The following is an 11,242-nucleotide window of genomic DNA, read 5'->3' as shown; positions in this document are numbered from 1 at the left end:
CTTCACGCTTGCAGTTAGGGGTGGCAATTCGGGTCCAAATCAGGTTGGCGGGTCGGGTTCGGGTCAACAGACCCGCCAGAAAATCTGTTGACCCGAACCCCGACCCGCCAACCCGTGACGGGTCAGGTATGCTGACCCGAACCCGAAAATTTCAGGTTTACGGGGCGGCGGGTCGACCCGAAATGACCCGAAACTTAATTTTAATTTATTAATTTATCACTGTAATTTCTAATAAAATCAATTTCTCACAAAACTAATTACATAATCAAGTAATAAAAATTTAAATAAATGATTCCAAATCAAATCTAAAATAAATTAAACACCGTAAAAGTGTTTTATCCCAAGCAAAATATAAAATAAATTAAAACAATACAAAAGTGAAAAATAATATAATATATTATTTGTCCAAGTATAATAATTTCAACTTCACACAAATTAAATAAATTCGTTTAGGATTAAGTAATTAATGCCTTTGAAAAAAAGAATAACTTAGTTTAGTTAGATAAAATTATTTTTATGTTTATTAAATTATTTTTAATTCGTAAACGGGTCATATCGGGTCATATCAGGTCACCACGGGTTGACCCGAAATCGACCGGTTTTCTTTTCGGGTTCATCGGGTCCAACCCGATTCTGACCCGAATTCCCGAAACCTCAACCCAAACCCATTAATTTCGTGTTAGGTTCGTGTCGTGTTTTCAGGTCGTGTCGAAAATTGCCACCCCTAGTTGCGGTGATACATTTGCGCCGACAAATTTGAGCGACGATCCGGGCTTTGATCGAGCCGTACCGTTCCTGATTTGTCTCGCGCCTTCAGATCCTCCTTCACGCTTCGACAAGAAGCAAAATATTAAGCAATCGTTCCGACGGAGCTAAATTACTACAGGATAAAGAACGAATAGGAAATTTGGATTTCGAAACAAAAAAGAGAGGGGTGCAACACGAGGACTTCCCAGGGGGTCACCCATCCTAGTACTACTCTCGCCCAAGCACGCTTAACTTCGGAGTTCTGATGGGATCCGGTGCATTAGTGCTGGTATGATCGCACCCGCCATGTTCCTTTCGCTTTATTCTTTTAAACTACCCCGTCCTGCGAAGCAGTGTGGCTTTTCTAGACCGAAATTCATTTTAAGCGTCAATTCAAGCATTTTCCTCTTATCCTTTTATTTATTTACTTTATATTTTTTTTTGTTATTGATTTGCACCCTGTTTTTTTCCCTCATCCCGCAACTCTAAATTATCATGAAATCAATCCTTCACGCTTGCAGTTAGGGGTGGCAATTCGGGTCCAAATCAGGTTGGCGGGTCGGGTTCGGGTCAACAGACCCGCCAGAAAATCTGTTGACCCGAACCCCGACCCGCCAACCCGTGACGGGTCAGGTATGCTGACCCGAACCCGAAAATTTCAGGTTTACGGGGCGGCGGGTCGACCCGAAATGACCCGAAACTTAATTTTAATTTATTAATTTATCACTGTAATTTCTAATAAAATCAATTTCTCACAAAACTAATTACATAATCAAGTAATAAAAATTTAAATAAATGATTCCAAATCAAATCTAAAATAAATTAAACACCGTAAAAGTGTTTTATCCCAAGCAAAATATAAAATAAATTAAAACAATACAAAAGTGAAAAATAATATAATATATTATTTGTCCAAGTATAATAATTTCAACTTCACACAAATTAAATAAATTCGTTTAGGATTAAGTAATTAATGCCTTTGAAAAAAAGAATAACTTAGTTTAGTTAGATAAAATTATTTTTATGTTTATTAAATTATTTTTAATTCGTAAACGGGTCATATCGGGTCATATCAGGTCACCACGGGTTGACCCGAAATCGACCGGTTTTCTTTTCGGGTTCATCGGGTCCAACCCGATTCTGACCCGAATTCCCGAAACCTCAACCCAAACCCATTAATTTCGTGTTAGGTTCGTGTCGTGTTTTCAGGTCGTGTCGAAAATTGCCACCCCTAGTTGCGGTGATACATTTGCGCCGACAAATTTGAGCGACGATCCGGGCTTTGATCGAGCCGTACCGTTCCTGATTTGTCTCGCGCCTTCAGATCCTCCTTCACGCTTCGACAAGAAGCAAAATATTAAGCAATCGTTCCGACGGAGCTAAATTACTACAGGATAAAGAACGAATAGGAAATTTGGATTTCGAAACAAAAAAGAGAGGGGTGCAACACGAGGACTTCCCAGGGGGTCACCCATCCTAGTACTACTCTCGCCCAAGCACGCTTAACTTCGGAGTTCTGATGGGATCCGGTGCATTAGTGCTGGTATGATCGCACCCGCCATGTTCCTTTCGCTTTATTCTTTTAAACTACCCCGTCCTGCGAAGCAGTGTGGCTTTTCTAGACCGAAATTCATTTTAAGCGTCAATTCAAGCATTTTCCTCTTATCCTTTTATTTATTTACTTTATATTTTTTTTTGTTATTGATTTGCACCCTGTTTTTTTCCCTCATCCCGCAACTCTAAATTATCATGAAATCAATCCTTCACGCTTGCAGTTAGGGGTGGCAATTCGGGTCCAAATCAGGTTGGCGGGTCGGGTTCGGGTCAACAGACCCGCCAGAAAATCTGTTGACCCGAACCCCGACCCGCCAACCCGTGACGGGTCAGGTATGCTGACCCGAACCCGAAAATTTCAGGTTTACGGGGCGGCGGGTCGACCCGAAATGACCCGAAACTTAATTTTAATTTATTAATTTATCACTGTAATTTCTAATAAAATCAATTTCTCACAAAACTAATTACATAATCAAGTAATAAAAATTTAAATAAATGATTCCAAATCAAATCTAAAATAAATTAAACACCGTAAAAGTGTTTTATCCCAAGCAAAATATAAAATAAATTAAAACAATACAAAAGTGAAAAATAATATAATATATTATTTGTCCAAGTATAATAATTTCAACTTCACACAAATTAAATAAATTCGTTTAGGATTAAGTAATTAATGCCTTTGAAAAAAAGAATAACTTAGTTTAGTTAGATAAAATTATTTTTATGTTTATTAAATTATTTTTAATTCGTAAACGGGTCATATCGGGTCATATCAGGTCACCACGGGTTGACCCGAAATCGACCGGTTTTCTTTTCGGGTTCATCGGGTCCAACCCGATTCTGACCCGAATTCCCGAAACCTCAACCCAAACCCATTAATTTCGTGTTAGGTTCGTGTCGTGTTTTCAGGTCGTGTCGAAAATTGCCACCCCTAGTTGCGGTGATACATTTGCGCCGACAAATTTGAGCGACGATCCGGGCTTTGATCGAGCCGTACCGTTCCTGATTTGTCTCGCGCCTTCAGATCCTCCTTCACGCTTCGACAAGAAGCAAAATATTAAGCAATCGTTCCGACGGAGCTAAATTACTACAGGATAAAGAACGAATAGGAAATTTGGATTTCGAAACAAAAAAGAGAGGGGTGCAACACGAGGACTTCCCAGGGGGTCACCCATCCTAGTACTACTCTCGCCCAAGCACGCTTAACTTCGGAGTTCTGATGGGATCCGGTGCATTAGTGCTGGTATGATCGCACCCGCCATGTTCCTTTCGCTTTATTCTTTTAAACTACCCCGTCCTGCGAAGCAGTGTGGCTTTTCTAGACCGAAATTCATTTTAAGCGTCAATTCAAGCATTTTCCTCTTATCCTTTTATTTATTTACTTTATATTTTTTTTTGTTATTGATTTGCACCCTGTTTTTTTCCCTCATCCCGCAACTCTAAATTATCATGAAATCAATCCTTCACGCTTGCAGTTAGGGGTGGCAATTCGGGTCCAAATCAGGTTGGCGGGTCGGGTTCGGGTCAACAGACCCGCCAGAAAATCTGTTGACCCGAACCCCGACCCGCCAACCCGTGACGGGTCAGGTATGCTGACCCGAACCCGAAAATTTCAGGTTTACGGGGCGGCGGGTCGACCCGAAATGACCCGAAACTTAATTTTAATTTATTAATTTATCACTGTAATTTCTAATAAAATCAATTTCTCACAAAACTAATTACATAATCAAGTAATAAAAATTTAAATAAATGATTCCAAATCAAATCTAAAATAAATTAAACACCGTAAAAGTGTTTTATCCCAAGCAAAATATAAAATAAATTAAAACAATACAAAAGTGAAAAATAATATAATATATTATTTGTCCAAGTATAATAATTTCAACTTCACACAAATTAAATAAATTCGTTTAGGATTAAGTAATTAATGCCTTTGAAAAAAAGAATAACTTAGTTTAGTTAGATAAAATTATTTTTATGTTTATTAAATTATTTTTAATTCGTAAACGGGTCATATCGGGTCATATCAGGTCACCACGGGTTGACCCGAAATCGACCGGTTTTCTTTTCGGGTTCATCGGGTCCAACCCGATTCTGACCCGAATTCCCGAAACCTCAACCCAAACCCATTAATTTCGTGTTAGGTTCGTGTCGTGTTTTCAGGTCGTGTCGAAAATTGCCACCCCTAGTTGCGGTGATACATTTGCGCCGACAAATTTGAGCGACGATCCGGGCTTTGATCGAGCCGTACCGTTCCTGATTTGTCTCGCGCCTTCAGATCCTCCTTCACGCTTCGACAAGAAGCAAAATATTAAGCAATCGTTCCGACGGAGCTAAATTACTACAGGATAAAGAACGAATAGGAAATTTGGATTTCGAAACAAAAAAGAGAGGGGTGCAACACGAGGACTTCCCAGGGGGTCACCCATCCTAGTACTACTCTCGCCCAAGCACGCTTAACTTCGGAGTTCTGATGGGATCCGGTGCATTAGTGCTGGTATGATCGCACCCGCCATGTTCCTTTCGCTTTATTCTTTTAAACTACCCCGTCCTGCGAAGCAGTGTGGCTTTTCTAGACCGAAATTCATTTTAAGCGTCAATTCAAGCATTTTCCTCTTATCCTTTTATTTATTTACTTTATATTTTTTTTTGTTATTGATTTGCACCCTGTTTTTTTCCCTCATCCCGCAACTCTAAATTATCATGAAATCAATCCTTCACGCTTGCAGTTAGGGGTGGCAATTCGGGTCCAAATCAGGTTGGCGGGTCGGGTTCGGGTCAACAGACCCGCCAGAAAATCTGTTGACCCGAACCCCGACCCGCCAACCCGTGACGGGTCAGGTATGCTGACCCGAACCCGAAAATTTCAGGTTTACGGGGCGGCGGGTCGACCCGAAATGACCCGAAACTTAATTTTAATTTATTAATTTATCACTGTAATTTCTAATAAAATCAATTTCTCACAAAACTAATTACATAATCAAGTAATAAAAATTTAAATAAATGATTCCAAATCAAATCTAAAATAAATTAAACACCGTAAAAGTGTTTTATCCCAAGCAAAATATAAAATAAATTAAAACAATACAAAAGTGAAAAATAATATAATATATTATTTGTCCAAGTATAATAATTTCAACTTCACACAAATTAAATAAATTCGTTTAGGATTAAGTAATTAATGCCTTTGAAAAAAAGAATAACTTAGTTTAGTTAGATAAAATTATTTTTATGTTTATTAAATTATTTTTAATTCGTAAACGGGTCATATCGGGTCATATCAGGTCACCACGGGTTGACCCGAAATCGACCGGTTTTCTTTTCGGGTTCATCGGGTCCAACCCGATTCTGACCCGAATTCCCGAAACCTCAACCCAAACCCATTAATTTCGTGTTAGGTTCGTGTCGTGTTTTCAGGTCGTGTCGAAAATTGCCACCCCTAGTTGCGGTGATACATTTGCGCCGACAAATTTGAGCGACGATCCGGGCTTTGATCGAGCCGTACCGTTCCTGATTTGTCTCGCGCCTTCAGATCCTCCTTCACGCTTCGACAAGAAGCAAAATATTAAGCAATCGTTCCGACGGAGCTAAATTACTACAGGATAAAGAACGAATAGGAAATTTGGATTTCGAAACAAAAAAGAGAGGGGTGCAACACGAGGACTTCCCAGGGGGTCACCCATCCTAGTACTACTCTCGCCCAAGCACGCTTAACTTCGGAGTTCTGATGGGATCCGGTGCATTAGTGCTGGTATGATCGCACCCGCCATGTTCCTTTCGCTTTATTCTTTTAAACTACCCCGTCCTGCGAAGCAGTGTGGCTTTTCTAGACCGAAATTCATTTTAAGCGTCAATTCAAGCATTTTCCTCTTATCCTTTTATTTATTTACTTTATATTTTTTTTTGTTATTGATTTGCACCCTGTTTTTTTCCCTCATCCCGCAACTCTAAATTATCATGAAATCAATCCTTCACGCTTGCAGTTAGGGGTGGCAATTCGGGTCCAAATCAGGTTGGCGGGTCGGGTTCGGGTCAACAGACCCGCCAGAAAATCTGTTGACCCGAACCCCGACCCGCCAACCCGTGACGGGTCAGGTATGCTGACCCGAACCCGAAAATTTCAGGTTTACGGGGCGGCGGGTCGACCCGAAATGACCCGAAACTTAATTTTAATTTATTAATTTATCACTGTAATTTCTAATAAAATCAATTTCTCACAAAACTAATTACATAATCAAGTAATAAAAATTTAAATAAATGATTCCAAATCAAATCTAAAATAAATTAAACACCGTAAAAGTGTTTTATCCCAAGCAAAATATAAAATAAATTAAAACAATACAAAAGTGAAAAATAATATAATATATTATTTGTCCAAGTATAATAATTTCAACTTCACACAAATTAAATAAATTCGTTTAGGATTAAGTAATTAATGCCTTTGAAAAAAAGAATAACTTAGTTTAGTTAGATAAAATTATTTTTATGTTTATTAAATTATTTTTAATTCGTAAACGGGTCATATCGGGTCATATCAGGTCACCACGGGTTGACCCGAAATCGACCGGTTTTCTTTTCGGGTTCATCGGGTCCAACCCGATTCTGACCCGAATTCCCGAAACCTCAACCCAAACCCATTAATTTCGTGTTAGGTTCGTGTCGTGTTTTCAGGTCGTGTCGAAAATTGCCACCCCTAGTTGCGGTGATACATTTGCGCCGACAAATTTGAGCGACGATCCGGGCTTTGATCGAGCCGTACCGTTCCTGATTTGTCTCGCGCCTTCAGATCCTCCTTCACGCTTCGACAAGAAGCAAAATATTAAGCAATCGTTCCGACGGAGCTAAATTACTACAGGATAAAGAACGAATAGGAAATTTGGATTTCGAAACAAAAAAGAGAGGGGTGCAACACGAGGACTTCCCAGGGGGTCACCCATCCTAGTACTACTCTCGCCCAAGCACGCTTAACTTCGGAGTTCTGATGGGATCCGGTGCATTAGTGCTGGTATGATCGCACCCGCCATGTTCCTTTCGCTTTATTCTTTTAAACTACCCCGTCCTGCGAAGCAGTGTGGCTTTTCTAGACCGAAATTCATTTTAAGCGTCAATTCAAGCATTTTCCTCTTATCCTTTTATTTATTTACTTTATATTTTTTTTTGTTATTGATTTGCACCCTGTTTTTTTCCCTCATCCCGCAACTCTAAATTATCATGAAATCAATCCTTCACGCTTGCAGTTAGGGGTGGCAATTCGGGTCCAAATCAGGTTGGCGGGTCGGGTTCGGGTCAACAGACCCGCCAGAAAATCTGTTGACCCGAACCCCGACCCGCCAACCCGTGACGGGTCAGGTATGCTGACCCGAACCCGAAAATTTCAGGTTTACGGGGCGGCGGGTCGACCCGAAATGACCCGAAACTTAATTTTAATTTATTAATTTATCACTGTAATTTCTAATAAAATCAATTTCTCACAAAACTAATTACATAATCAAGTAATAAAAATTTAAATAAATGATTCCAAATCAAATCTAAAATAAATTAAACACCGTAAAAGTGTTTTATCCCAAGCAAAATATAAAATAAATTAAAACAATACAAAAGTGAAAAATAATATAATATATTATTTGTCCAAGTATAATAATTTCAACTTCACACAAATTAAATAAATTCGTTTAGGATTAAGTAATTAATGCCTTTGAAAAAAAGAATAACTTAGTTTAGTTAGATAAAATTATTTTTATGTTTATTAAATTATTTTTAATTCGTAAACGGGTCATATCGGGTCATATCAGGTCACCACGGGTTGACCCGAAATCGACCGGTTTTCTTTTCGGGTTCATCGGGTCCAACCCGATTCTGACCCGAATTCCCGAAACCTCAACCCAAACCCATTAATTTCGTGTTAGGTTCGTGTCGTGTTTTCAGGTCGTGTCGAAAATTGCCACCCCTAGTTGCGGTGATACATTTGCGCCGACAAATTTGAGCGACGATCCGGGCTTTGATCGAGCCGTACCGTTCCTGATTTGTCTCGCGCCTTCAGATCCTCCTTCACGCTTCGACAAGAAGCAAAATATTAAGCAATCGTTCCGACGGAGCTAAATTACTACAGGATAAAGAACGAATAGGAAATTTGGATTTCGAAACAAAAAAGAGAGGGGTGCAACACGAGGACTTCCCAGGGGGTCACCCATCCTAGTACTACTCTCGCCCAAGCACGCTTAACTTCGGAGTTCTGATGGGATCCGGTGCATTAGTGCTGGTATGATCGCACCCGCCATGTTCCTTTCGCTTTATTCTTTTAAACTACCCCGTCCTGCGAAGCAGTGTGGCTTTTCTAGACCGAAATTCATTTTAAGCGTCAATTCAAGCATTTTCCTCTTATCCTTTTATTTATTTACTTTATATTTTTTTTTGTTATTGATTTGCACCCTGTTTTTTTCCCTCATCCCGCAACTCTAAATTATCATGAAATCAATCCTTCACGCTTGCAGTTAGGGGTGGCAATTCGGGTCCAAATCAGGTTGGCGGGTCGGGTTCGGGTCAACAGACCCGCCAGAAAATCTGTTGACCCGAACCCCGACCCGCCAACCCGTGACGGGTCAGGTATGCTGACCCGAACCCGAAAATTTCTGGTTTACGGGGCGGCGGGTCGACCCGAAATGACCCGAAACTTAATTTTAATTTATTAATTTATCACTGTAATTTCTAATAAAATCAATTTCTCACAAAACTAATTACATAATCAAGTAATAAAAATTTAAATAAATGATTCCAAATCAAATCTAAAATAAATTAAACACCGTAAAAGTGTTTTATCCCAAGCAAAATATAAAATAAATTAAAACAATACAAAAGTGAAAAATAATATAATATATTATTTGTCCAAGTATAATAATTTCAACTTCACACAAATTAAATAAATTCGTTTAGGATTAAGTAATTAATGCCTTTGAAAAAAAGAATAACTTAGTTTAGTTAGATAAAATTATTTTTATGTTTATTAAATTATTTTTAATTCGTAAACGGGTCATATCGGGTCATATCAGGTCACCACGGGTTGACCCGAAATCGACCGGTTTTCTTTTCGGGTTCATCGGGTCCAACCCGATTCTGACCCGAATTCCCGAAACCTCAACCCAAACCCATTAATTTCGTGTTAGGTTCGTGTCGTGTTTTCAGGTCGTGTCGAAAATTGCCACCCCTAGTTGCGGTGATACATTTGCGCCGACAAATTTGAGCGACGATCCGGGCTTTGATCGAGCCGTACCGTTCCTGATTTGTCTCGCGCCTTCAGATCCTCCTTCACGCTTCGACAAGAAGCAAAATATTAAGCAATCGTTCCGACGGAGCTAAATTACTACAGGATAAAGAACGAATAGGAAATTTGGATTTCGAAACAAAAAAGAGAGGGGTGCAACACGAGGACTTCCCAGGGGGTCACCCATCCTAGTACTACTCTCGCCCAAGCACGCTTAACTTCGGAGTTCTGATGGGATCCGGTGCATTAGTGCTGGTATGATCGCACCCGCCATGTTCCTTTCGCTTTATTCTTTTAAACTACCCCGTCCTGCGAAGCAGTGTGGCTTTTCTAGACCGAAATTCATTTTAAGCGTCAATTCAAGCATTTTCCTCTTATCCTTTTATTTATTTACTTTATATTTTTTTTTGTTATTGATTTGCACCCTGTTTTTTTCCCTCATCCCGCAACTCTAAATTATCATGAAATCAATCCTTCACGCTTGCAGTTAGGGGTGGCAATTCGGGTCCAAATCAGGTTGGCGGGTCGGGTTCGGGTCAACAGACCCGCCAGAAAATCTGTTGACCCGAACCCCGACCCGCCAACCCGTGACGGGTCAGGTATGCTGACCCGAACCCGAAAATTTCTGGTTTACGGGGCGGCGGGTCGACCCGAAATGACCCGAAACTTAATTTTAATTTATTAATTTATCACTGTAATTTCTAATAAAATCAATTTCTCACAAAACTAATTACATAATCAAGTAATAAAAATTTAAATAAATGATTCCAAATCAAATCTAAAATAAATTAAACACCGTAAAAGTGTTTTATCCCAAGCAAAATATAAAATAAATTAAAACAATACAAAAGTGAAAAATAATATAATATATTATTTGTCCAAGTATAATAATTTCAACTTCACACAAATTAAATAAATTCGTTTAGGATTAAGTAATTAATGCCTTTGAAAAAAAGAATAACTTAGTTTAGTTAGATAAAATTATTTTTATGTTTATTAAATTATTTTTAATTCGTAAACGGGTCATATCGGGTCATATCAGGTCACCACGGGTTGACCCGAAATCGACCGGTTTTCTTTTCGGGTTCATCGGGTCCAACCCGATTCTGACCCGAATTCCCGAAACCTCAACCCAAACCCATTAATTTCGTGTTAGGTTCGTGTCGTGTTTTCAGGTCGTGTCGAAAATTGCCACCCCTAGTTGCGGTGATACATTTGCGCCGACAAATTTGAGCGACGATCCGGGCTTTGATCGAGCCGTACCGTTCCTGATTTGTCTCGCGCCTTCAGATCCTCCTTCACGCTTCGACAAGAAGCAAAATATTAAGCAATCGTTCCGACGGAGCTAAATTACTACAGGATAAAGAACGAATAGGAAATTTGGATTTCGAAACAAAAAAGAGAGGGGTGCAACACGAGGACTTCCCAGGGGGTCACCCATCCTAGTACTACTCTCGCCCAAGCACGCTTAACTTCGGAGTTCTGATGGGATCCGGTGCATTAGTGCTGGTATGATCGCACCCGCCATGTTCCTTTCGCTTTATTCTTTTAAACTACCCCGTCCTGCGAAGCAGTGTGGCTTTTCTAGACCGAAATTCATTTTAAGCGTCAATTCAAGCATTTTCCTCTTATCCTTTTATTTATTTACTTTATATTTTTTTTTGTTATTGATTTGCACCCTGT

At 39.5% G+C, this 11,242-nt stretch overlaps 9 non-coding genes across 9 annotated transcripts; all 9 read right to left on the bottom strand.

Moving 5' to 3' along the window:
* Positions 1 to 931: 931 nt before the first annotated feature.
* Positions 932 to 1,050, bottom strand: LOC140027961 (5S ribosomal RNA). The gene has a single exon (XR_011831909.1). It is a non-coding gene; the product is annotated as a 5S ribosomal RNA (ribosomal RNA).
* A 1,135-nt stretch (positions 1,051 to 2,185) lies between these two features.
* On the bottom strand, positions 2,186 to 2,304 carry LOC140027950 (5S ribosomal RNA). Its single transcript, XR_011831898.1, has one exon. It is a non-coding gene; the product is annotated as a 5S ribosomal RNA (ribosomal RNA).
* A 1,135-nt stretch (positions 2,305 to 3,439) lies between these two features.
* On the bottom strand, positions 3,440 to 3,558 carry LOC140027939 (5S ribosomal RNA). Its single transcript, XR_011831887.1, has one exon. It is a non-coding gene; the product is annotated as a 5S ribosomal RNA (ribosomal RNA).
* Positions 3,559 to 4,693: 1,135 nt separating this feature from the next.
* On the bottom strand, positions 4,694 to 4,812 carry LOC140027928 (5S ribosomal RNA). Its single transcript, XR_011831876.1, has one exon. It is a non-coding gene; the product is annotated as a 5S ribosomal RNA (ribosomal RNA).
* Positions 4,813 to 5,947: 1,135 nt separating this feature from the next.
* Positions 5,948 to 6,066, bottom strand: LOC140027917 (5S ribosomal RNA). Its single transcript, XR_011831865.1, has one exon. It is a non-coding gene; the product is annotated as a 5S ribosomal RNA (ribosomal RNA).
* A 1,135-nt stretch (positions 6,067 to 7,201) lies between these two features.
* LOC140027906 (5S ribosomal RNA) lies at positions 7,202 to 7,320 on the bottom strand. The gene has a single exon (XR_011831854.1). It is a non-coding gene; the product is annotated as a 5S ribosomal RNA (ribosomal RNA).
* A 1,135-nt stretch (positions 7,321 to 8,455) lies between these two features.
* LOC140027894 (5S ribosomal RNA) lies at positions 8,456 to 8,574 on the bottom strand. Its single transcript, XR_011831842.1, has one exon. It is a non-coding gene; the product is annotated as a 5S ribosomal RNA (ribosomal RNA).
* A 1,135-nt stretch (positions 8,575 to 9,709) lies between these two features.
* LOC140027883 (5S ribosomal RNA) lies at positions 9,710 to 9,828 on the bottom strand. Its single transcript, XR_011831831.1, has one exon. It is a non-coding gene; the product is annotated as a 5S ribosomal RNA (ribosomal RNA).
* Positions 9,829 to 10,963: 1,135 nt separating this feature from the next.
* LOC140027872 (5S ribosomal RNA) lies at positions 10,964 to 11,082 on the bottom strand. The gene has a single exon (XR_011831819.1). It is a non-coding gene; the product is annotated as a 5S ribosomal RNA (ribosomal RNA).
* Positions 11,083 to 11,242: the final 160 nt, after the last annotated feature.

The sequence above is a fragment of the Coffea arabica genome, chromosome 11e, assembly GCF_036785885.1.
Source record: "Coffea arabica cultivar ET-39 chromosome 11e, Coffea Arabica ET-39 HiFi, whole genome shotgun sequence".
NCBI classification, from domain to species: Eukaryota; Viridiplantae; Streptophyta; class Magnoliopsida; order Gentianales; family Rubiaceae; genus Coffea; species Coffea arabica.
The sequence above is the reverse complement of the archived record's forward strand: the minus strand, read 5'-3'. Positions and strand labels throughout refer to the sequence as shown.